Source organism: Tachyglossus aculeatus, chromosome 1 (assembly GCF_015852505.1).
Source record: "Tachyglossus aculeatus isolate mTacAcu1 chromosome 1, mTacAcu1.pri, whole genome shotgun sequence".
Classification (NCBI taxonomy): domain Eukaryota; kingdom Metazoa; phylum Chordata; class Mammalia; order Monotremata; family Tachyglossidae; genus Tachyglossus; species Tachyglossus aculeatus.
Window position 1 is genome coordinate 115686044 of NC_052066.1, and position 25841 is coordinate 115711884.

Consider the following 25841-nt stretch of genomic DNA (forward strand, 5'->3'; position numbering starts at 1 on the left):
GGGATGTAGGAAGATCAGATGACATGAGGTTGCTCTTCTTCAAGAGTGAATTGCGGAAGATTGACTGTGAGCCCGTTGTTGGGTAGGGACCGTCTCTATAGGTTGCCAACTTGTACTTCCCAAGCACTTAGTACAGTGCTCTGCACACAGTAAGTGCTCAATAAATATGATTGATTGAATGAATGAAGGAAGGAAGGAAATATATTTTCCATACACAGAACATGGAAATGTGTTGATCATTTGTCAATACTTTCAACCTCTCCAGCCTGCGTGGATAGCATTTCACCGTCTCGCACCATCTGAAAAAAACAGAAAGCTATGGATTTGAATGTATAAAAATAATGATGGTATTAGTTAAGTTCTTACTATGTGTCAAACACTGTTCTAAGTGCTGGGCTACATAAAAGTTAATCAGGTTGGACACAGTCACGTGGGGCTTACATTCTTAATCCCCATTTTACAGATGAGGGAACTGAATTGAAGCACAGAGAAGTAATGACTTGCCTATGGTTACGTATCAGATAAGTGGTAGAGGTGGGATTAGAGCCCAGGTCCTTCTGACTCCCAGCCTCGTTCTCTATCCAGTAAGCCATGCTGTTTCTCATAAATAGTATTCTTATATTAAAGAAAACAAACTGAGGCATCTCCCTGACCTCCAATTAAATTTAGTCCTAATAATGCTGCTAAAAGTGATGACAGCTCACTGGGCAGGAAGTAAAATATGTACTTGATTAATTTTTCCTGTCTAAATCAATGGTATTTATTGAGCGTTTACTATAGTAAGTGCTTGGGAGAGTACAATGTAACAGAATTGGTAGACACATTTCCTGCCCATAGGAAACTTACAGTCTAGAGGCAATATACATATATATTTACACAAAGCTTACATATTACCAAATGATTCCCAAATTTGTCTTTGCATGTATGTAGGCATATATGTATACACACATGTATGTATATGCAAAGATAAATTAAGGAATCATTTGAATTTAAGCCTCACATTCTTTTGTAGAGGAGCCAAAATGTAGGCGAGTATGCAGAAAGTATTGGAAGGAAACAAATTCTAAATCCCTTCAAAATCAAAGAGTGATTGACATCAGAGGCAGATGGTGAATGCAGAATCAGAAGCATTTGGAGAAAGGAAGGTAGGCGCATCAATTTGGACCAAATCATGTAGAGATTATGGCTTTTATAAGCTATATTTAGATAACCAATTGGTGGAAGTTTTGAGTGCTCAGACTTCCCTTCTGGTACCTATATAATAATAATAATGATGGCATTTGTTAAGCGCTTACCATGTGCAAAGCACTGTTCTAAGCGCTGGGGGGGATACAAGGTGACCAGGTTGTCCCACGTGGGGCTCACAGTCTTAATCCATATTTTACAGATGAGGTAACTGAGGCTCAGAGAAGTTAAGTGACTTGCCCAAGGTCACACAGCGGACATGTGGTGGAGCTGGGATTAGAACCCATGACCTCTGACTCCAAAGCCTGTGCTCTTTCCACTGAGTCACGCTGCTTCTGTAACAATGATGGCATTTGTTAAGCAGTTACTATGTGCAAAGCAATGTTCAAAGCGCTAGGGAGGTTACAAGGTGATCAGGTTGTCCCACAGGGGGCTCACAGTCTTCATCCCCATTTTACAGATGAGGGAACTGAGGCACGGAGAAGTTAAGTGACTCACCCAAAGTCACACAGCTGACAATTGGCAGAGTCACAATCGAACCCATGACCTCTGACTCCAAAGCCCGTGTTCTTTCCACTGAGTCACACTGCTTCATACTGAATACATTTGCAAGTGTATAAAAGTTTCCCTTCAAGAGAAGGTATTAATTTTGTAAGTATCTATTTAGGACAGCATTATTAAGTGATTGATGAAAAATGACTAGGAGAACTGTATACCTTTTTAAAATTAAATAACTATGTCCCTGTTTGGATTATTTTTATATTTTTGACATGTTCATTAATTTGAATTAAATGAATGAGGCAATGTAAAATTTAATTTTAGGGGTGACGGTCTCTTAAAAAGGAGAAATCGTTTTACCTTATTTATGCTCTTTCATTAATTGTGCCTTAGAATTAGATGCTGCTACTCATTTGCTGATTTCCATGTCACAGCGAAAGAGATGTTATTGCTGCAATTATAGATGTGTTTTAAAATTGCACATTTTCTATTTCTTTTGAAGCACTGACGGGGAGGTTTGCCCAATATATTGACTCTGGCCTACAATGGAATGTTTTGTCAACAAGTTTATTCTTTTCTAAAAAAGGAATATCTTTTGGCATTTCAATAGTAGGGATGGTGTTGTGTGTGTCCAAATTGACAGTGACCATAAGCAGCTTAAATGGAACTTCACTCATTCATAGTTACTGAGTGCTTACTCTTTGCAGAGTACTGTAGTAAGCACTTGGGAGAGTACAATAAAACAATCGACGAGTTCCCTTCCCACAATGAGCTCACAGCTAGAGGTGGGGAGACAGACATCAATACAAATAAGTAAATTACAGACATACATAAGCACTGTAGGGCGGGAGGTGGGGAGAACAAAGAGGGCAAGCCTGGGTGATGCAGAAGGGAATACGAGAAGAGGAAAGGAGAGACTTAGTTTGGGAAGGCCTCTTGGAAGAGGCTTTGAAGTGGGGAGGGAGTAACTGTTGTATTTGAGGAGGGAGGGCATTCTGTTCATTCCCCTACAAGCGGATTGTTGTTGAGATTTACAATAATATCTGAGATATGTTTGATGGGTGGTAAGCAGGGTAAGCCATTTGTTTCATGTGTCCTTTCATTGAATCAATCAGTCATATTTATTGAGTACTGTGTGCAGAGCACTGTACTAAGCACTTGGGAGAGTAATAATAATAATACTAATTATGGCATTTGCTAAGCACTTACAGTCATTCATTCAGTTGTATTTATTGAGCGCTTACTGTGTGCAGAGCACTGTACTAAGTGCTTAGCCAGCTGCTGTACTGGGTTGCTGGGCCAGAAGCAAGAAGTTGTCATCATCAAGGTGAGTTAAACCATCTGCAAGGGTCTCGGTGCTTAAAGATTTGTTTAAAGAGGTTTAAGTTCAAGGCAGAACAGCTTTCCTAGGGGGGCAGCGACAGAGTTATTACAACTGGATGGCTGTGAGTTGGTTATGACTCTACTAGTAATGCGATTTCAAGTAGTGCTGGATTATGTGATCATCGTGTTGTCAGTCCTTCATTAGCATTATGAAATGGAGCTCGTTGCAACTATTTCAAACTCACTGAATAGTTGTAGTAGTAGTTCTTCTTTTTACATCATGAAATTTGGTTCTCCTGGAGATGCTCGTGAGGCTCACACTCTTAATCACCATTTTACAGATGAGGTAACTGAGGCACAGAGAAGTTAAGTGACTTGCCCAAAGTCACACAGCTGACAAGTGGCAGAGTCGGGATTAGAACCCATGACCTCTGGCTCCCAAGCCCATGCTCTTTCCACTGAGCCACACTGCTTCTCTAAAATAATGGTATTTGTTAAGCGCTTGCTATGTGCCAAGCACTGTTCTAAGCACTGGAGTAGATACAGTGTAATCAGGTTGTCCCACATGGGGCTCACAGTCTTAATCCCCACTTTACTGATAAGGTAACTGAGGCCCAGAGAAGTGAAGTGACTTGTCCAAAGTCACACAGCTGACAAATGGAGGAGTTGGGATTAGAACCCACAATTTTCGACTCCCAAGCCCGGGCTTCTTCAACTAAACCACACTCTATCCACAAGCTTCAAGTCATCTCCGACCCATAGCGATGCCAATTGACACATCTCTCCTAGTACGCTCCAACTCCATCTGCAATCATTCTGGTAGTGTATCCATAGAGTTTCTGACTCTCAGGCCCACAGTCTAACCACTACACCATGCTGCTTCCAACACCATCCTCTGTGTGATCCTTCATATCAACAGTCAATCAATCAATGGCATTTATTGAGGGCTTACTTCAAAAACTTACTTTGTGCAGTGCACTATACTAAGTGCTTGGGAAAGTAGCTGATAGACAATCTCTGCCCTTGAGGAGCTTACAGTCTAGCCAGAAGAGATTCTAAAGCCTGGGAGAAAAGATACTATCTCACCATCAACAGCATGGACTTTAAACTGAACGACAACTGTATTCTGCGATGTGTAGCCAGTGTCTTCATTATACCAATTTGTTCTCTTTAATGGAAGGTTTTGCCAAAATTACATCCCAAAAAGTAATTATATGGCTCTTGGGATTGTGTGCTTTGACCCACTGACAGTGATCTGGAATTGGATTATTTTTCAATTTAAATCTAATTATGATTTTGGTGGGCATCTTGGAATTATGAATTTCAGAGGGGAACATTGTGTGTTTGTGGGGGAGGTGGCATGGCAGGAAGACAGTATCTTGGAATGATTTAATGGTTTTATGGTTAAATGGCCCCAGAGGATTTGTCATACAGTGTTTGCTGCATAGTCTAAAAGATGATAAAAATTGTGGTGACAAGGGGGATGTCTTATTTCTTTAAGTACAGGGGTTAATTTCTCTTAATTATATACTCCTTGTCCTACACATGAAGCTCATCTCCAACCACTGGAACAGGATCAGCAGACCTTAGTGGATATATGCACCAGCTTTGGAGCTAGAGGACCTGGGTTCTAATCCCAGCTCTGCCACTTGTCTGCTTTGTGATCTTGGCCAAGTCACTTACCTTCTCTGTGTTTCAGCTTCTTCAACTGAAAAATGTATTTGGTTCCTGTTCTCCATCCCACTTAGACTGTGAGTCCCATGTGGTACAAGGACTGTATCTGGCCTGGTTAACTTGTACCTACGTTAGCACTTATAGCAGTGCTTGACACAAATACCATAAAAATCCCTATTCATTCATTCATTCATTCATTCATTCAATTATCTTTATTGAGTGCTTACTGTGTGCAGAACACTGTACTAAGCACTTGGAAAGTACAAGTTTGCAACATTCATTCATTCAATCATATTTATTGAGTGCTTACTGTGTGCAGAGCACTATACTAAGTGCTTGGGAAGTACAAGTTGGCAACATATAGAGATGGTCCCTACCCAACAGTGGGCTCACAGTCTAGAAGGGGGAGACAGACAACAAAACATGTAGACAGGTGTCAAAACTGTCAGAATAAATAGAATTGTAGCTATATGCACATCGTTAATGAAATAAATAGAATAGTAAGTATGTACAAGTAAAATAAATAGAGTAATAAATCTGTACAAACAAATATATAGGTGCTGTAGGGAGGGGAAGGAGGTAGGGTTGCGGGGATGGGGAGGAAGAGAGGAAAAAGAAGGCTCAGTCTGGGCCCCCTAGCATATAGTTATTTGAAGGATAAGTGTGGCTTAATATAAATCCTTCATTTCATTGGTTATAATGATTGAAATCCAATTTTGCGCCTAGATCAGAGGCCAACAAAATTGGCAGATAACCTCTTCTGCCAGGACTCCAGCCTACTGAAACAGACTCACCCCCTTGAGGTGAGGTCATGGGGTCTGGATACCCACTGAATTCAGGCTCCCTGAATTCTCCATGTCAGACTAATCAATCGATCAATAGTATTTATTGAACACTTACTGGGCACAGAGCACTGCACTTATGCCTTGGAGAATAAAATAACAAAGAATTGGTAGACAAGATTCCTACCAGCAAGGAGCTTACAGCACTCATCCTTAACATTCATTTTCATAATAACTCTGAGGAAAGATGTTCAGTACAGGCAAATATAGGCTTGGGATCTCATTGCAGCTTTGCCTTTGCAGAAGAGCAAAGAACTCTGAATGGGCCCAGTATGGAAGAACCTGTCAGTCATGTATTCACCTTATTGCACAAGCTTAAAACCATGTTTTTTGGAGTACCATTTTTGAACATGAAGGAACTATCTATCCATTTATAAATAAACTGCTCAACCTGGGAGTTTTTAGAAGTCTGGTTATGGAACTCTTTTGTTAATGTCCCACTTGGACTCTAGGCTTGCAAGAAAACTGAGTAGACACCTGGAACTTGTTTCTAATACTGGGGTGGACTCAAGCTGCCCCCGCAGTCCTAGACCCCAACCAGGAGATGAGCTAAAAATACAAATGCTGGTATTTCATCCTACTGAACGCTGCCCACTTCGAGAGGTCTCTCCCTCTTTTTCTCACTCTCAATTTTGTCATCAATCTCAAGACCTGTGTGACTTTGTAGATGCATACACACACACATCATCCATTTTACAAACGTTTAAGAATAGAAATCTTATTATTTTAATGTAAATACATTGTAAAATATATATGTCTTTCATTAAAAAAATCTTGAGGGCATAAAAATGCTTTGGTCCCATAAGTCCATCAGTGGTATTTATTAAGTACTTACTGTGGCCCAAGCACTGTACTAATCAGTTGGGGAAGCAGCGTGGCTCAGTGGAAAGAGCACGGGCTCTGGAGTCAGAGGTCATGGGTTCGAATCCATGTCTGTTGTGTGACCTCCATCCCCCCGTCTTACCTCCTTCCCTTCCCCACAGCACCTGTATATATGTATATATGGTTGTACATATTTATTACTCTATTTATTTATTTATTTATTTATTTTACTTGTACATTTCTATCCTACTTATTTTATTTTGTTGGTATGTTTGGTTCTGTTCTCTGTCTCCCCCTTTTAGACTGTGAGCCCACTGTTGGGTAGGGACTGTCTCTATGTGATGCCAATTGGTACTTCCCAAGCGCTTAGTACAGTGCTCTGCACATAGTAAGCACTCAATAAATACGATTGATTGATTGATTGACCTTGGGCAAGTCACTTAACGTCTCTGAGCCTCAGTTCCCTCATCTGTAAAATGGTGATTAAGACTGTGAGCCCCACGTGGGACAACTTGATCACCTTGTATCCCCCCCAGTGCTTAGAACAGTGCTTTGCACATAGTAAGCGCTTAATAAATGTCATTATTATTACAGTCCTAGAGCTTGTAAGCATGTTCCCTGCCGGTAAGGAGCTCATAGCCTCGCTCAGTCTATAGACTCTGGTGTTTTGGTTCATGAGTTTGGGATTGGGTGTCACTTATCTGTGTATTTTTTAATGGTATTAAGTGCTTACTACATGCCAGGTACTGTTCTATATATCACCAAATTTAGATTTCTTATCCTTAGAGCAATCCAATAAAGAAATACAATGAAAAACTCTGGATATAACCCAGCTGGGAGCTAATGATGTCTGAAATAATCATGGCCAGACCAGAGTTCCAAAGTCATGACCCGTAGATTATAATTCCTTGTGGTCAAGGAACATATCTACCAACTCTCTTGTACTGCACTCTCCCAAGTGCTTACTTCTGTGGTCTGCAGACATTGGGCACTCAATAAATACCACTGATTGATTGTTTATCAGCACTACAAATGTGGTAAAAGTAGCATCAAAAAATGAGAAAGGAGAGGTTTACAGAAAGAGTATTTGTCACTGTTACTGAAAAACTTCAAATGCCAAACTTGATTCCCTGATGATCAGTCAAAGATCTGGGTTTTAATTCCACTTGCCTGGTGTATGGCCTCGGACAAGTTACTTAAGTTCTCTGTGCCTCAGTCTCTTCATCTATAAAATGGGGATTAAAAAACAACAACCTGTTCTCAATCAATAAAGCTATCAAATTTAAGTGCTTACTGTGTGCAGAACACTGTACTAAGCTCTTGGGAGACAAAAAAATGATAAATGATGGTATTTGTTATGTGCTTACTATGTGCTGAGCACTGCTCTAAGCGCGATGGTAGATACAAGGTAATCAGGTTGTTCCACATGGGGCTCACAGTCTTAATTCCCATTTTACAGATGAGGAAACTGAGGCACAGAGAAGTTAAGTGCATAGGACTTAGCTTAGGACTTAGGACTCGGTGCTTAGAACAGTGGTTTGCACATAGTAAGCGCTTAATAAATGCCATCATTATTATTATTATTGACTTTCTCAAGGCCACACAGAAGACAAGTGGTGGAGGCAGAATTAGAACCCACGCCCTCTGACTCCCAAGCCTGTGCTCTTTCCACTAAGCCACGGAGAATACAATATAACAATACAACAGAGTTGGTTGGCACATTCCCTGCCCACAATTAGCTAATATTCTAGAGGGAGGGCCCTCCTGTTTAGCCTCTGAGTCCCATGTGGATACAATCTATTACATCTACTCTACTGTTGGGGGAAGCAGCGTGGCTCAGTGGAAAGAGCACGGGTTTTGGAGTCAGAGGCCATGGGTTCGAATCCCGACTCTGCCACATGTCTGCTGGGTGACCTTGGGCAAGTCACTTAACTTCTCTGAGCCTCAGTTACCTCATCTGTAAAATGGGGATTGACTGTGAGCCCCACGTGGGACAATTTGATCACCATGTATCCCCCCAGCGCTTAGAACAGTGCTCTGCACATAGTAAGCGCTTAACAAATGCCATTAAAAATAAAACAAAAAAAAACACTGACTGGCATATAGTGAGAACTTATAAAATACCTTATTTATTATCATTATTACCAGAAAGGAGTTATCATGTGCTTATCCACAGGACCACTTGAAAGCCTTTCTTGCGAAGTGGATGGAAAAAGCATTCCGAGCAAAATTAGTATACATCAGCTCCCCATTTGCCCAAAATGCATCACCACATGAAATTCTTCATTTGTGTGGCTGAAGGCAGGATCTGTGTGAAATAGAAAGCAAAATAAGCAGAAGACCTCCCAAAATGTTCCAACATCTTTGTGGGGGCCAGTGCCGGAGAGACTGCTTCTACTGCCTTCCCTGTAATCCTCCTGCCTGTTGTGACATTGCTGTCTTATACAACCAATAGCATTAGAACATTTAAGTGGATTTGTAAATTGGGAGAATCTAGTTAGCCTTTTGGATAAGTGACTCCCTCATGATTTGTTTCTGTTAACTATTTATTTCTTTGGTCCTTTTCTGAGTTGTTATTAGGTTGTTCTGGGATTTGATTAAACCTGAAAAAGTGAGAGTCTGCTGGGACGTGAATGAAATAGCTGGGGTTGTTATAGTTAGTCTTCCACACCAAACAGAAACTCCTTAACAATGGCTTTTAGGCACTTATCCAGCTCTCCCCTTCCTACCTAACCTCAGTGACTTTCTATTACAACCCAGGGCACATACTTCACTCTTCCAGCACTAACCTACTCTCTGTATCTTGATTTCATCTATCTTGTCACTAACCCCTTGCCCACATTCTTCCTTGGGCCTGGATGCCACTTTGCTGTGTGACCTTGGGCCAGTCATTTAACTTCTTTATGCCTCATTTCCTCATCTGTAAAATGGGGATTCAATACTTATCCCCCCCTCCTACTCAGACTGAATGTCCCATGTGGGATGGCGGCTGTGTCCAATGTGATTAACTTGTATCTTTCCCAACATAGTAAGCACTTTAAAAATACCATCGTTATTGTGTTGTGCTTAATGTAGTGGTGTGCGCACAGAAAAATGGTCACTGAATACCATTGATTGATCAGCTTCCCAGTTAATAGTAACAGTGTCTATTAAATGCTTTCTGGTGTTACCAATGGAGATGAAAAATTTAGGAGTGGGTTTATGGGGAGCAAATTAGTAGTTTAGTTTTAGATCCTGAGTTTGAGATATCAACAGAACAGCAAATGGAGATATCCTGGATGCAAGACTCTAACACTGTAAATTAGAAACATGGTAGGTTGAGAGTCATCTCCATAGAGTAGGTAACTGAAGCTGTATGAGTAGATGAACTATCTGAGAGAGTGACTGTAGACCAAGGATGGGGATTGAATACATAAGTGCTGTAGCTCAGTGTTGGGTTGAGGTGACTGGGATGCTGTGAATTAATGGAGAAAGACTACTTCCAGGAAGGCAAAAAGCCACTGTTGTTGTTCATCATTATGCTGTCATCACTGGGTCATTTTTACTGTTTTAAAGAATTTTTTTCTTCAGGTATTTGTTGAGCACTTACTCTGCCAAGCTCTGTAATGACAATGTTAATTATGGTATTTGTTAAGTGCTTACTGTGTGCCAAGCACTGTTCTAAGTGCTGGGTTAGATACAAGGTAATCAGGTTGTTCCACGGGGGGCTCACAATCTTCATCCCCATTTTACAGATGAGGTAACAGGCAAAGAGAAATTATGTGGCTTGCCCAAGGTCACACAGCAGACAAGTGGCTGAGCTAGGATTAGAACTCATGTCCTATGACTCCCAGGCTGTGCTCTTTCCACTAAGCCGTGCTGCTTCTCCTACTAAGTGCTGGGGTAGATACAGGATAATCAGGGCAGACAGAGTCCCTGTCCCACAGGGGGCTCACAGACTAAAAGGAATTATGATTTAATCCCCATTTTAAAGGTGAGGAAACTGAGGCAGAGAGAAGTTAAATGACTTGCTCAAGGTCACCAGCAGATAAGTGGCCGAGCTGGGATTAGAGCCCAGGTCCTCTAATTCTTAGGCCCATGGTGTTTTAATAATAATAATGGTATTTGTTAAGCACTTACTATGTGCCAATCACTGCTCTAAGTGCTGGTAGATACAAGGCTATCAGGTTCTCTCATGTAGGGCTCACAGTCTTAATCCCCATTTTACAGATGAAGAAACTGAGGCACTGAGAAGTTAAGTGACTTGCCCAAAGTCTCACAGCTGACAAATGGGGGAGCCGGGATTAGAACCCATGACCTCTGACTCCCAAGCCTGTGCTCTTTCCATTGAGCCACGCATATCTTCTAGACTGTGAGCCCGCTGTTGGGTAGGAACCATCTCTATATGTCGCCAACTTGTACTTCCCAAGTGCTTAGTACAGTGCTCTGCACACAGTAAGCGCTCAATAAATATGATTTAATGAATGAATATAGTGTGTTGTATGTCATTGTCATTCTCAAGATTCACTGTGTGCTTTTTCATGGAGAACACTGTTGAGCTTGAGTACATGTAAATACTCATTTAACAATTCTCCAGTTGATAGTTTCAATGTGTTCATTGCACTTCAGAGCCCCCTAAAAGGTTTGACATTTGAGACTCTACGGGTGAGAGTGAAGACTTTCAGTTGCATAGACAATAACCGAGCTCTTTCAGTCATTTAGGGAAAATATCAAAAAATCAAGCAGAAAAAGATCTTTGAAAATATAATTAAAAAAAAATGAGATTAAAAGGGATCAGTTTGTCCAATTCAGAAAGGATGGAAGGAAACTATTTTGATTACTGAAAAGGAAAAATAGTTGTTTTGAAAAAGTAAGAAAGGCATTGAGGTTTTATGATTGAGCAGTAGCCATCAAGTATAGGGAATTTCCTGTGGATTAATGATGGACTGGGAGAATTAGATGGCTTGGTGCCCTGCAGAGGGCCATTAACTCTAGCTGATCATTTCATCCCACTCTGGGGTAGCGATGGCTATTTTGTTCATAAAATGAAATAGAAAACACAGATATATATAAACACACACACATACATATACATAAATATATATACACACACATATATATGTGTGTGTATATATATTTAATGGGCAACGCTGATTTATTTGGAATAGATCAGTCATTTTGAGATCCTACATGGTCCAGTGGTTACCTGTTAGGGTTTCCGGTGTTCTACTCCCCTTGTATAAAATAACACTTTGGGGCAGAGGCATTTTGACCCTTCATTCTGGTTTCCTTGTCATGTATGCTGCCTGGCTTGTGATGAGTCCAAGGCTACTATCATCATCAAGCCAGCCGATTAATCTGTTTTAGAGATTGCAAGAGATTGCAAAAGACCCTGGTGTTTATAGACAAGTCCTGATGGAGTATGGAAGGAAATATAGTGCCCAGGATCCTGCTGGCATTAAGGTACTTGCACTTTAATAAAGCAATATTTTCAGGGTCAAAGTAACTCAAAATGTTATTTTCCATTCCATTATTCTTTGTAAAATGTGATTTCAGGCTGATTAGTTATATTGAAAAGAAATCGTTCCACAACTGTTTAAGAGATAGTGTATACAACAAACCCTCTAACCTACCTCAGGGCATTTAAGGCTAAATCTGGAATTAAATTGGCTTTTATATGATTTCATATTTTGTTTGACATTTTTTAGCTAGGATCTACTCTAACAAATTTAAGCCCTTCCTTCAGCTCGTCTAATGTTTGTGAAGGGCAACTCTATAACTTCCGGAAAAACTTGTCACTGTTGTGAAGACACAGATACACACCCAACTTTGTTGCTTTCTTCAAATTTAGAGAAAACTCACTCCTTGTGAGATCAATGAGAATCACAAACTCCTAAAATTGATTTTCTGTTACTAGAGAAGCAATATGGCCTAGTGGATAAAGCACAGGCCGGGGAATTAGAAGGACCTGAGTTCTAATCCAGACCTCCCCCATTTGCCTGCTGTGTGACCTTGGGAAAGTCACTTCCCACTTGGGCCTCGGTTCCCTCATCTGTAAAATGGGAATTAAGACTATGAGCCTCATGCGGGATAGGGACTGTGTCCAATCTGATTTGCTTGTATCCACTCTAATAATAACAATAATAGTAATGGCATTTATTAAGTGCTTACTATGTGCAAAGCACTGTTCTAAGCACTGGGGAGCTTACAAGGTGATCAGATTGTCCCACGGGGGGCTCACAGTCTTAATCCCCATTTTACAGATGAGGTAACTGAGAAACAGAGAAGTTAAGTGACTTGCCCAAAGTCACACAGTTGACAATTGGTGGAGCTGGGATTTGAACCCATGACCTCTGACTCCAAAGCCTGTGCTCTTTCCATTGAGCCACTCTGCTTCCAATGCTTAGTACAGTGCCTGGCACATAAGTGCTTAACAAATACCACAATTACAGCCTAATATGTGTACAGTGGGGTATTGTCCCTTCCTCTTAACCCAAACTACTGCCTTCATGATACAAGCTCAGGCCTTGCCATGGCTAGACTGTTATATTTACCTTCTCACTGGTTTCCAAGTCTCCAGGCTTGTCCTACTTCAATCTGAAGTATGTGCTGCTGCTTGAATAATCTTCCATACCCATTGCTCAGCCCACATCTCTCCTCCACCAAAACTTCTCTCTGCATCGAATATAAACTCCTCCCCATCGGCTTTAAGGTCCTTCTCCACCTGGCCTAACCTAACCAATCAATCATATTTATTGAGCTGTTACTACTGTGTGTTGTGCAGTATATTAAGCACTTGGGAGAGTAATAAAAGACATGTTCAATGCCCACAGTGAGCTTACACCTTAACACCTGTCTTCATCTGCTTTTCCCCAACTTGATCTCTTTGATCCTTCCTAGCTAAACTTCTGCCTTGTTCTTGACTTTCCTGTTTCTGTTCCATTGCTCCAACTATTTCCCATCTTGGAACTCCCTCCCTTCCCACTACAGACAGATCTCCCCATATTGAGCCCTCTGAAAATCTCGCCTCCTCCAACAAACCTTTCTTGATTTTTTTTTTCAGCACCCTGAGCCATATCATACCTTTAGCTAACTCTAAAACTTGTTTATATTCTGCTGAGCACTCACTTTAGAACATACTGACACGTGTATGTTCTGAGGTATTTATTTAAAACACTCGTAAATATGTTATGTATTTCTACCCTGTTAGAGTACAACCTCTCTAGAGCCTAGTTTAGTGCATTGAATCAAGTGGGTGCTTAGTAAATACTACAACTGTGCATTAAGTATGGTAGTACAGGAGAAATTAAAAAAAACAAAGCAATACATTCTACTGGAAAGGGAGAAGAGGGAGAATTTTAATTAATATAGCAGCTGGGGGTTGAGACTTCATGTTACCTTAGGTAGAAATAAATGCAACAAAGCACAATTCCCTCAAGTACCTAGAAAGTCAAAGACTCTCTGTAGGCTTGTCCCTCTTTCTGGATCCTCAGAGGCACTTTTCAATACTTGATAGATCTTTAACTAATTAAGAAATTCTGGTCACACATGCAAAAGATGTAACAGCCTTTATTTAAACTCACTGAACAGTCACCATTTCTCTAAACCATTCATTTGTGGGACTTAACAAAGGTTTACAAACATTCAATACTTTAGAAATGGCATGTTTACGTAGCCCCCCTTTTTAGCCCATCCTCTCAGAAGGGCAAGAGTCCTAAGAAGACTATGAAGAATGATTTACTGGTTTTATAACAAGGGATGCCCTTCTTAAGCATTTACTAGAAGTCCATTAAAATAGGGTTTTCTAAATGATCTTGTGGGATATATCAACATGTCACATTCCCCGACTAGGCCCTTATTTCCTCTTCTCCTACTCCCTTCTGCATCCACTTTGCACTTGGATTTCCACCCGTTATTCACCCTTCCCTCAGCCCTACAATACTTATGTACATATTCATAATTTATTTATATTAATGTCTGTCTCCCCCTCTAAACTGTAAACTCGTGGGCAGAGAATGTGTTTACCTACTCTGTTATGTTGTACTCTTTCAAGCACTTGTACAGTACTCTGTACACAGTAAGCACTCAATAAATATACTTGATTGATATGGCTGAGATACATATTACTTTGAACTTCCTTCAGGAGTTTGTGGTAAAATCAGAAATTAAATTGATTTATTAGTTTTCTTTTTCTGTTGTGCCATGTAAAAGGGCGTAGTTGGCCTCATCTAGTAATATAATTAGCTTCTTTGATTACACATTCTGGTCCACCTAAAGCAAATTCTACCCGCTCAACCAACTCTATAAACTATGGGATTCTAACCATACTGTCTGGGCCTTCAAAATCTTGCGGTGTTTGGAACGACAGCCACACTGAATTAGAATCAAAGACATTTCAAATTCGGACTGCAGAGGACTTTAGCACAATGAATGGCCATTACAAAGCTCAAAGAAAGTAACCATTGGGAATTCTTTATGGGAATTCTGTGATCAATTAGTGATATGGTAAGTCACACTTCTACACGTGTTAAAACTCTAAGGCACCAAAGTGACAGATGCCTCCATTTTAATAATAATAATGATAATAATAATAATTATAGTAATGGTATTTGTTAAGCACTTACTAAGTGCAAAGCACTGTTCTAAGAACAGGGGTTGTTACAAGGTGATCAGGTTGTCCCACATGGGGCTCCCAGTCTTAATCCCCATTTTCCAGATGAAGGAACTGAGGCACAGAGAAGTTAAGTGACTTGCCCAAAGTCACACAGCCGATACGTGGTGGAGCGGGAATTAGAACTCACGACCTCTGACTCCCAAGCCCTTGCTCTTTCCACAGAGCCATGCATTTAGTAATGTTGTCAAAGCAGCGTGGCTCAGTGGAAAGAGCCCGGGCTTGGGAGTCAGAGGTCATGGGTTCAAATCCCAGCTCTGCCACTTGTCAGCTGTGTGACTTTGGGCAAGTCACTTAACTTCTCTGGGTCTCAGTTACCTCATCTGTAAAATGGGGACAAAGACTGTGAGCCCCACGTGGGACAACCTGATCACCTTGTATCGTCCCCAGCGCTTAGAACAGTGCTTTGCACATAGTAAGTGCTTAACAAATGCCATTATTATTATTACTATTATTATTATTATCATAAATGAGAGCTATAACATTAACTTCTAGGCCTGTCCTCCAATTAATAATGGGTCTGAGCATCAGATGATTCTTTAATCTGAACATAAATGAAGGGTGAAATGCCAGAATGTATATTTCAACTCATTTGTAGGTTTTCCAAATCTGAATGAGTAGTGAGAGCCAATAAACTTCGAGAAATAATTTACTAAATTATACTCTTAGGGGAAGAAAGCCAGAAATACAGAGGTCTGACTGCCTTAATGCTGCATATATCTTCCTGATTTTTCAGAAGCAGTCATTTAGGTAGCAATATATTCAAATCCTCACTATCTGCAGAGACCCATTTTAGAGGCTCTTTGGAGATATTCTAGAAATTTTAAACTCACCCTTTAGAGTCAGGGTGATACTTAAAGCACACAATGGCAAAATTTAAGGAAAGCCTCTAATGTCACAAACTTTTTTCATTTAAATTCTGATACTGAAGAACGCTCTGCTACAAAATTTAGTAAAGGAAATTGTAAAGTAATTCCATCCATCTGCTGTTAACCCATATCTGAGATCTATCTTAAACTGCTTTGGCATGCCGGTGTGAAATTAAAAACACATCGGGAGCCCCGCTGGACAATTTGCTCATTGTTCTCTGCTTAAGCCATATTTCTCTGGAGAGTTCACTTTATCTACCATAACCTCTATCAGATAATCTAACATCCCCGTTTTATTAACTGCTTAAGCTGGTTGTAGTGATTGGCATAACAATATTCATGTTATACCTTTGGTCAAATACAAAGTGTTAGATCAGTTTACAAATGTTTAAGCAGTTTCATATTGACAAAAAATTATTATTTGTGTGTTAGTCTGTGGGCACAAATCATACAGAGGTGATTCCGAAGCCTCAGGTATAGACCTCAGGTATAGCCTCAGCATAGACTTGACAGAGATTAGATTATATTTCCATAGAAACCTAAGGGAAATTGCTATTTTCTCCAAATAATTTCAAGTGTGAGAGAAATTTGTTTTACAGAATTTTACGCATCTAGAATCATTTAGATTTTGTCACACAGAGATCTTCGTCCTAGACATGTCCTTGGGGAAATATTATTTTAATCCTTGTACCCATTCATGAAGAGGAAGAAAGGAAGAGAGAGAGAATGTGGCTGTACATTTTTTTAAGATTAAAGACTTCCTTCTGGAGCATTTTTTTAAAATAACATTTATTAGGTGCTTACTATGTTCCAGCCATTGTACTAAGCAATGGGGGTAGATACAAGATAATCAGCTTGGACACAATCCATTCCCACATAGTACATTGTCTATGTCCAGTCCATGTCCCATTGTCTTAATCCCCATTTTATAGATAGGGTAACTGAGGCAAAGTGAAGTTGTTAGTTGCCCAAGGTCACACAGCAGACAAGGGGCAGAGCTGGGATTAGAACCCAAGTCTTCTGATTCCTAGGCTCATGCTGCTTCTCCATGTTGTCACTCTTAGAAGAATGTCAATGCCTTCAATTCCAGAGTATTGAACCTTAACATGAATTGAATTTAGTCTTAAAAATCTGAACAGCCATGGACTAAATAAGGCTGGACTTTTAGAAGGAAAGCCAATGGTGATAGAGGAGCTACTTGCAATTAGAATTATTGGCCATTAGAATTCAGCAACCTGAGGTGGATTTATGCTTCTAGGAAAGTACTTGGGATCCTCTTCCACATAAGATAAGCTTACTCATAATTTAGACTGTGATTGTTTTTTAATGGAAGGAAGCATACAGTACTTCTGCTGTAACAGGCTGACAAGTGATTTAAAAGAAAAGATGAGTCACTAAGGAATTGTTGATCTCAATGGTGGACCTAGCAAACCCTTGGCTTTGAAATGCTAAATGAACATTGATTCAAGGTCATTGAAATGAGCAAAAATTCCAGTCATTAGCTTTCAAGTTCTTGACCTGATTTTGAGATTTGGTTGAACAGTTATCTAGTTACCAGGGACATCATGGAGATAGCTGAGGGCAGAGGGAAAGCAGGTAGAAAGGAATGCGGGGAAGAGGACACTCCTGAGCATGAGCTATGGAGCACTGTTCGTGGAAATTCAGACATCTGGCTGACTTTAGCCAATTCAAATTCATCCTCACCTATTTAATTCTGCCCTCTCCTCCTCCTAAAAATAATACTTCTCCATCCTTATTGACTTCCATACCCATTTCCTGTGCCAACTGTTCTGGAAGTTTAACTCCCTCCTTAAAGCCCCTATTCCCCCACCTTCCTCAATGCCTTGACAAGCAACATCTAAATCAATTTGCTTGTATCCACCTGGTGCTTAGAACAGTGACTGGCACATAGTAAGCACTTTACAAATGCCATTATTGTTATTATTATTATTATTATTATTATTATTATTATTATTATCATTATTATTAATATTACTTCTTCCCTGCAATGACCTGGACACATACTTAAGTGATGAAATTGAAACCATCTGTTGTGATCTCCTTAAAAGTCTCCTCTGCTCTTCTCCAGTACTTCCCTCCTCTTGCGCCAACTCTCCCAATTTTCCTGCGGTATCTCAAGCAGAGATCTCTCACCGCCTCACAAAATTTATGCCTCCCACTTGCACTTTTGACCCCATCCCTTCACGCCATATTAGAACACTCACTCCCTCCCTTCTTCCCTTCCTTTTCATTCATTCATTCAATCATATTTATTGAGCACTTACTGTGTGCAGAGTACTGTACCAAGTGCTTGGGAGAGTACAATATAAAAATAAACAGACACATTCCCTGCCCACAGTCTAGAGGGGGAGACAGACATTAATATGAATAAATAGAAATAAATATATTACAGCTGTTTACTTAAGTCCTGTGGGGCTGGGACGGGGGTGAATAAAGGGAAGCAAAGTCAGGGCAATTCAGAAGGGAGTTGGAGAAGGGGAAAGGAGGGCTTAGTCAAGGAAGGCCTCCTGGAGGAGATGTGTTCCTGGAGGAGAGGCTGTAAAGCTGAGGAGAGTAATTCACTGTCAGATATAGAAGCATGGCCTGGTGGCAAGAGCCAAGGCTTGGGAGTCAGAGGTCATGGGTTCTAATCCCACCTCTGCTACTTGTGGGCTGTGTGGCCTTGGGCAAGTTGCTTCACTTATCTGTGCCTCAGTTCCCTCATCTGTAAAATGGGGATAGAGACTGTGAGCCCCACGTGGGACAACCTAACATCCTCATATCTACCCCGGCACTTAGAACAGTTCTTGGCATTTAGTAAACACTTAACAAATACCATCCTTATTATTACATAAGGTGGTAGGGCATTCCAGTCCAGAGGCCGGCCACGGACGAGAAGTTGGCAGTGAGATAGATGAGATCAAGGCATGATGAGAGGTTAGTATAAGAAGAGTTAAGAGTGCCAGCTCAGGTGTAGTAGGAGAGAAGCGAGATGAAGAAGGAGGGTGCAAGGTGATTGAGTGCTTTAAAGCCAATAGTGAGGAGTTTTTGTTTACTGTGGAGGTGAATGGGCAACCACTGGAGGTTCTTGAGGAGTGAGGAAATATGTCCTGAATGTTTTTGTAGAAAACTGATCCCGGCAATGCGGTGAAGTATGGATTGGAGTGGGGAGAGACAGGAGGCCAGGAGGTCAGCAAGGAGGCTGATACAACCATTCACTTTACAATGCCTTCTTCCCCACTGTTTTTGAACAAGCTCATGAATCCATGACATGGAAAAACAAATAAAAACCTTCTTTAACCTCATGGCTCCCTCCATCTCCTTCTTACCATTCCTCTCCGAACTCCTTGCAAGAGGTTCTACCCTACTAACTCCACTTATACTCCCCCAGTTCTCTCCTTGATCTCCTCCAATCTGGTTTCCACCCACTTAACTTCACAAAGCTAAGGTAAACAATGACCTCCTTCTTGCCAAATCTGACAGCCTCTATGCCATACTAATCCTTCTAGATCTCTCAGATACCTTCAGCACTGTAGACCACTTCCTTTTCCTTGAAGCATTATCCTTCCTTGGTTTCTCTGACACTGTCCTCTCCTGGTTCTCGTCCTATCCCTCTGGACACTCCTTTTCATTCTCTTTTTCAGGCTTCTCCTCTTCCCCTCACCTTCTGACAATGGGAGTCCCTCAAGGCTCAATTCTGGGTCCCCTTCTGTTCTCCATCTACATTCACTCCCTTGGAGGAATTCTCTCCTATTGTTTCAACTACCATTTTTTACATAGATAATTCCCAAAGATAGCTCTCTAGTCCTGATCTCTCTCCTCTTCAGTCTCTCGTTTCCTTCAGGACATCTCTACTTGGATGTCCCAGTGGTACCTAGAACTAAACAAGTCCAAAAAAGAACTCTTCATCTTCCCACTCAAACCCTGTCCTCACCTTCTCTTTCCCATTGCTGTAGACAATACCATCATCAATCGTATTTATTGAGCGCTTACTATGTGCACAGCACTGTGCCACAATCTTACCTATCTCATATGCCCATAACTTTTTCATTATTATCAAATCATCTCTCTCATTCACCCCACAGGGTCAATCTGTTTCCAAATCCTATTGATTCTACCTTCATAACATTGCTAAAATCTGCATTTCCTTTTCATCCAAATTGATACTCTGCTGATCCAGGCAGTTAACATAGACATTCTTGAATACTGTATCAGCATCTTTGCTGTCCTCCCTGTCTCCTGTTTCTCCCCACTGTAGTCCAAGCTTCACCCTGTTCCCCAGATCAATTTTCTAAAAAAAATTCAGTCCCCATCTCCCCACTCCTCAAGGACTTCCAGTGGTTTCCAATTCATTTAGTTGTATTTATTGAGCTTTTACTCTGTGCACAGCACTGTACTAAGTGCTTGGAAAGTATGATTCAGCAACAGAGACAACCTCTGCCCACAACAGGCTCACAGTCTAGAAGAGATAGGTTGTCCCATGTGGGACTCACAGTCTTAATCCCCATTTTACAGATGAGGGAACTGAAGCACAGAGAAGTGAAGTGACTTACCCAAAGTCGCACAGCTGACCAGTGGCAGAGCTGGGATTAGAACCCATGACCTCTGACTCCCAAGCCTGTGCTCTTTCCACTAAGCCGTGCTGGGAAACTCCACCTCTGCTTCAAACAGAACCTTCTTACCACTAGCTTTAAAGCATTCAATCAGTTCTCCCCCTCCTATCTTACCTCACTGATATCCTAATACAGCTCCTCTTCTGCCAGCATTCTCACTGTGCCTTGAGCTCATCTGTTTCACTGTACATCCCTTTTCCATATCCCTCTTCTGACTTGAAATTCACTCTCCCACCATCTGACAGACCAGCACTCTTTTCATCTTCAAAGCCTTGTTAAAATCACATCTCCTCCAAGAGGCCTTCCCTGACTAAGCCTTCATTTCCTCCTCTCCTATTCCCTTCTGTGTCTCCCTTGCACTTGGATTTGCATTCTTTATTCATCGTTCCCTTAGGTCCACAGCACTCATGTACACACCCATAATATATTTAATGTCTAGACTGTAGACTCTAGACTTTAAACTCACTGTGGGCAGGGAATGTGTCTTCCAACACTGTTATCTTGTTTTCTCCCAAGCGCTTAGTGTAGTGCTCTCCATACAGTAAGTACTCAAATAAAATTGATTGAATGAGGCCTTCCCCAACTAAGCTCACTTTCCTCCTACTCACTCTACCTTCTGTTTCACCTATGAACTTAGATCTACAGATCAATTATAATAATAATGATAACAGTACTTGTTATTAAGCATTTACTATTTACCACGCACTATTCTAAGTGCTGGGGTAGCTACAAGTTAATCAGGTTGGACATAGTCCCTGTCCCACATGGAGCTCACACTCTTAATCCCCATTTTATATATGAGGAAACTGAGGCCCGGAGAAGTTAAGTGATTTTCCCAAGGTCACACAGCAGACAGGTGTCTGAGCCAGAATTAGAACCCAGGTCCTTCTCACTCCCAGGCCCACACTTTATCCACTAAGTCACAATGCTTCTCTTTATGCACCTGATATTCACCCCACACTCAGTCCCACAACACCTATGTGCATATCTGTAATTTATATTAATGTCTTCCTCCCCTGTGAGCGGGGAACATTTTTAGCAACTCTGTTGTATTGCACTCTCCCAAGTGCTTAGTACAGGACTTTGCACACAGGGCATGCTCAATAAGTACCATTGATGGATTGAGGAAAGGGCGAGGAGGTGATGGGAGAAAAGATATAGGCAGGAGTCAAAGAGAATTCTGGGGACCGATTCAACAGTCTGCTCTCATTAACCAGCACTTTCTTCCTTCCTTCCTTAATTCTATAAGATTCAAAACCCCTTAAGGATTCTTGGTTCTTTGAACAGAAATTGATTAGTAAACTAGCCTTCCTAAATCCCTGAAGATTAACACAACTAGGCAAAAAGTTTTTGATTTTTAAACAGCATCACGACTGTCACTACACTTTCTAGAATCATGCAACTGAAGTCACAGGTGGGGGACTCTCAACTCCTGTTTGATCATGGCAAGAATACAGCAACTCTTTGAAAACAAAAATAACTCCCTTTGTTGACCATTCTCTAGCCTAACTGTGAATCTCTTTACCCTTCCTTTTGCTTTTGACAAATGACGTTTACTATCTAAATGCTTAGTACAGTGCTTTGCACACAGAAAGTGATCAAATACGATTGAATGAACTATCTGTTGTCCATTTACTATCTCCACTAACAGAGGTACTAGAACATTTTTCCCATGTGTTTAGTTGGGATACTCTAGACAGAGGTATTTTCTTTCATAAGCCTGGGCCAAAAGTCAATAACAGTAGTCCACATTTTATGTAGTCTCTTTCAAGGAATTCAAAGACCTCAGAATTGTGGGTTCCCAGGGAGCTGTGGGAGAGCAAGGAAGGAGAAGGAGAATTCACCTGAGTTAACAGTATTGATTTCTCTTGCCCTCAGATTAATTGAGGAAAAAAATTGTTTTTAGGTTTAAGGTGTATATACAATGATGGTGAAGGGGAGAGAGTAAAATCAATATTTGAGAGCAACCCATTAATGTTCTTTCTTTACTGTCAATTTGACGGGTTTGCTATAAGATTATCATTGATTTCTCATCCACTTTCTTAGGTGACACAATACCAGAGTTTATGTTTTGGAAATGAAAATATTCTGAGACTCATTTTCTGTTTGTCCAGCACTGAGAAAGGGGATACAGAACTATGAATTTGGGATTTAATATTCAATGTGTGCTTTACTAGTATTTCTCCCACACTTTGAAATGTTAGCTTATGCAAGAATAGCTACAGATGCATCAATAATGGCCCAACTTATAAATCACTATTTGAGAGAATACTGTTGCTAAGAGAACCATGGAATTCCCATGGCAACTGGGCTGAAGATATAGAAGATGAATCTCAATGGCTAAGAAGAGGGATTTGAAGTTTAGTCATAGTGTAGAACTTAGCCAGGAGTGGGGAATAGTGGGGACATACACAGCTTAGTCCTGCTATGCAGTTAAAATTCTCATTTTGAAGATAATCAGTAATAACTTGGCTTAGGTGTAAGATGAATGATTCATCTTGATGCCATCATGACTTTGTAAGACATCACTATCTTCTTAATATATAAATTTAATTAAGGAATGCAGTGTTTGGGTATTTGAATCATACAGCGAAACATCTTCAGGAAATTTTTAAAAAATCAGCAAGCTGTAGCTGCCAAGTAACTATGTATAAAATAATGATAGTTTACTCACTTCAGAGTCTTAAAAATGTCGATGTGATTATTCAATGTGAGAGGAAAATGGTCATGATGGAGTACAATTGAAAATAAAATGGAAAAATTCAGGCAAACCATTTACACTGACTATTGAGATTGGATGATTTCAATTTTTCTCAAGCTTTTTATCCTTTGTATTACTTAGCAAGTATTTCTCAAAAATAGGACTTTATAGATATTAAAGTTACAGAATTTGGTATGAGGTGAAGGAGAAGAAGAAAATAGGACATCAAAGTTCTGTTTGGGAAACAAATCACTTGAGTTTTTTAATTAGCAATTGTGCAACACACAGAAACCATTAGAATGATGAGTGGGTGTAAGTGTTTGTGAAAAAGATCTAGGGGTATAGCACAAAACTGAGAACAAGGAGTGTATTCAAATTCTTTGTCTGACAGTTTTTCTGTGGCTCAAGGCCTTTTGCCATTTAACCTTGTTTCTGGAATTTTCCCCTCTACAAAACAGACTTCATGAAACTTGTCTCAGAATGATGCTTTGAGGATTAATTACTTCATGTTTATAGCGTACTGCAGAGAAGCCTCATGATCGAGTAGAAAGAGCACAAGTCCAAGAGTCAGAAGACCTGGGTTCTAATCCTGACTCCATCACCTGTCTGCTATGTGATCTTGGGCAAATAACTTCTCTGGATCTCAGTTACCTCATCTGTAAAATGGGGATTAAAGTTAGGAGTCCCATGAAGGATATGGATGGTGTCCAACCTCATTATCTTGTATCACTGTTTAGCACAGTGCCCAGCACATAGCAAGCACTTAGCAGATACAATAATGATGATGATTATATTAATAAGCTATTGAACACTGTTCCCAGGCAAGATGGAGATTACTGATGGTCTACTGCAGAAGCTGCAACATTTTCCCAGATTTCCACAGATTTCTTGTTTGACAGACTCTCACTTAAACATCTCTGAAAATGAAAGGGATTGGGTGAACTGCAACAACATTATAGGAGCCCCAGATTGAAATGCTGTTGCAGATAGTGAATCGGTCCTCCTTCAAAACACTGTGAGGAAGCCAAAAAGACTGAATGACAAGCTTCTGAGATTGATACAATTTTCAGCGAAGAAATGCATTAAAAGCAGCACCTTGCAACTACTCGTGATTAAAATAAAGTAGAGATATATCAATCCAAGAAATGTGTATAAAAAGAAGTCCCTCAAAGCTCATAACCACTAAGCTGGCACTCCTCACTAAATACATTTTATGATCCTGTAGACGTGTACATGTAAGTATAGCTGTAAATGAAGGAGTTGCCACTGAGGGTGAAAAGCATCCATGGATGCACCTGTATTCTCCAAAGCAACAAAGAATAGTTGTTGTTGTCTTATACAGTTGAGTCGTGTCCGATAACATGTACAAATCTCTCCCAGAACTCCCCAACTCCATCTGCAGTCATTCTGGTAGTGTATCCATAGGGTTTTCTTGGTAAAAATACGGAAATGGTTTATCATTGCCACCTTCCGCGCAGCAAATGAGTCTCTGCCCTCGATTCTCTCCTGTGCCACTGCTGCCCAGCACTGGTGAGTTTTGACTTGTAGCAGATTGTCTTCCACTCACTAACCACTGCCCAAGCTAGGAATGGAATGGACAGTCCTCCGCTTGACTCTCCCTCCTGCAGTTGAGACTGGTAGAGTATCGGAAACTCTCCAGGTGTGACCCCAAGAGGACCTAGAGTAGTACTCTGCTTAAAATAGACACTCAACAAGTAACATTGATAGTTGATGTGTAGTTAAAAAACTACATTGTAGTTGATGTGCACTTACAAAGGCTGTCCTTGGTTGGGTGATCATTCAGTAGGGTTTACTAAGCACTTATTGTGTGCCGAGAAGTATACTAAGCACTTGGGAAAGTTCAGTATAATAGTTTGAACTTACAGTCAACAGATCATGTGTGATGCTTGCAGTGCCCAGCCATGTTCTTGCTTTTGCTTGCTTATCACTAGATCCTTGATTATGGTATTTCATTAATTCATTCATATTTATTGAGCACTTACTGTGTGCAGAGCTCTGTACTAAGTGCTTGGAAAGTACAATTCAGCAACAGAGCGAGACAATCCCTGCCCACAATGGGCTCCCAGTCTAGAAGACAGGAGACAGGCATCAATAGCATCATTATAAATAAATAGAATTATATACACATCAGAATCAGTAAACAGGCATTAATATAAATAAATAGAATTATAGATATGTACATATGTACATAAATGTTGTGGGGTTTGGAGGGAGGGTAGAGCAAGGCAGGGCGATAGGGAGGGGAGGGAGAGCTGAAGAAAAAGGGGGGGCTTAGTCTGGGAAGGCCTCCTGGAGGAGGTGAGCTCTCAATAGGGCTTTGAAGGGGGAAATTGTGATTGGCAGATTTGAAGAGGACATTCCAGACCAGAGGTAGGATGTGGGCCAAGGGTTGACTGTGGGACAGGTGAGATCGAGGCACAGTGAGAAGGTTAGCACCAGAGGAGTGGAGTGTGTGTCCTGGGCTGTAGAAGGAAAGAAGGGAGGTGAGGTAGGAGGGGGCAAGGTGATGGAGTGCTCTAAAGCCAATAAGTGAGTAGCTTTAATTTCATACGAAGTTTGATAGGCAACCACTGGAGATTTTTGAGGAGGGGTGGGGGGTGACATTTCTAGCCTGTGAGCCCATTGTTGGGTAGGGACCGTCTC

At 40.8% G+C, this 25841-nt stretch overlaps 1 non-coding gene across 1 annotated transcript; it reads right to left on the bottom strand.

Annotated features, from left to right (window-relative positions):
- Nucleotides 1–24717: 24717 nt before the first annotated feature.
- LOC119938303 lies at nucleotides 24718–24855 on the bottom strand. Its single transcript, XR_005454395.1, has one exon. It is a non-coding gene; the product is annotated as a small nucleolar RNA SNORA7 (small nucleolar RNA).
- Nucleotides 24856–25841: the final 986 nt, after the last annotated feature.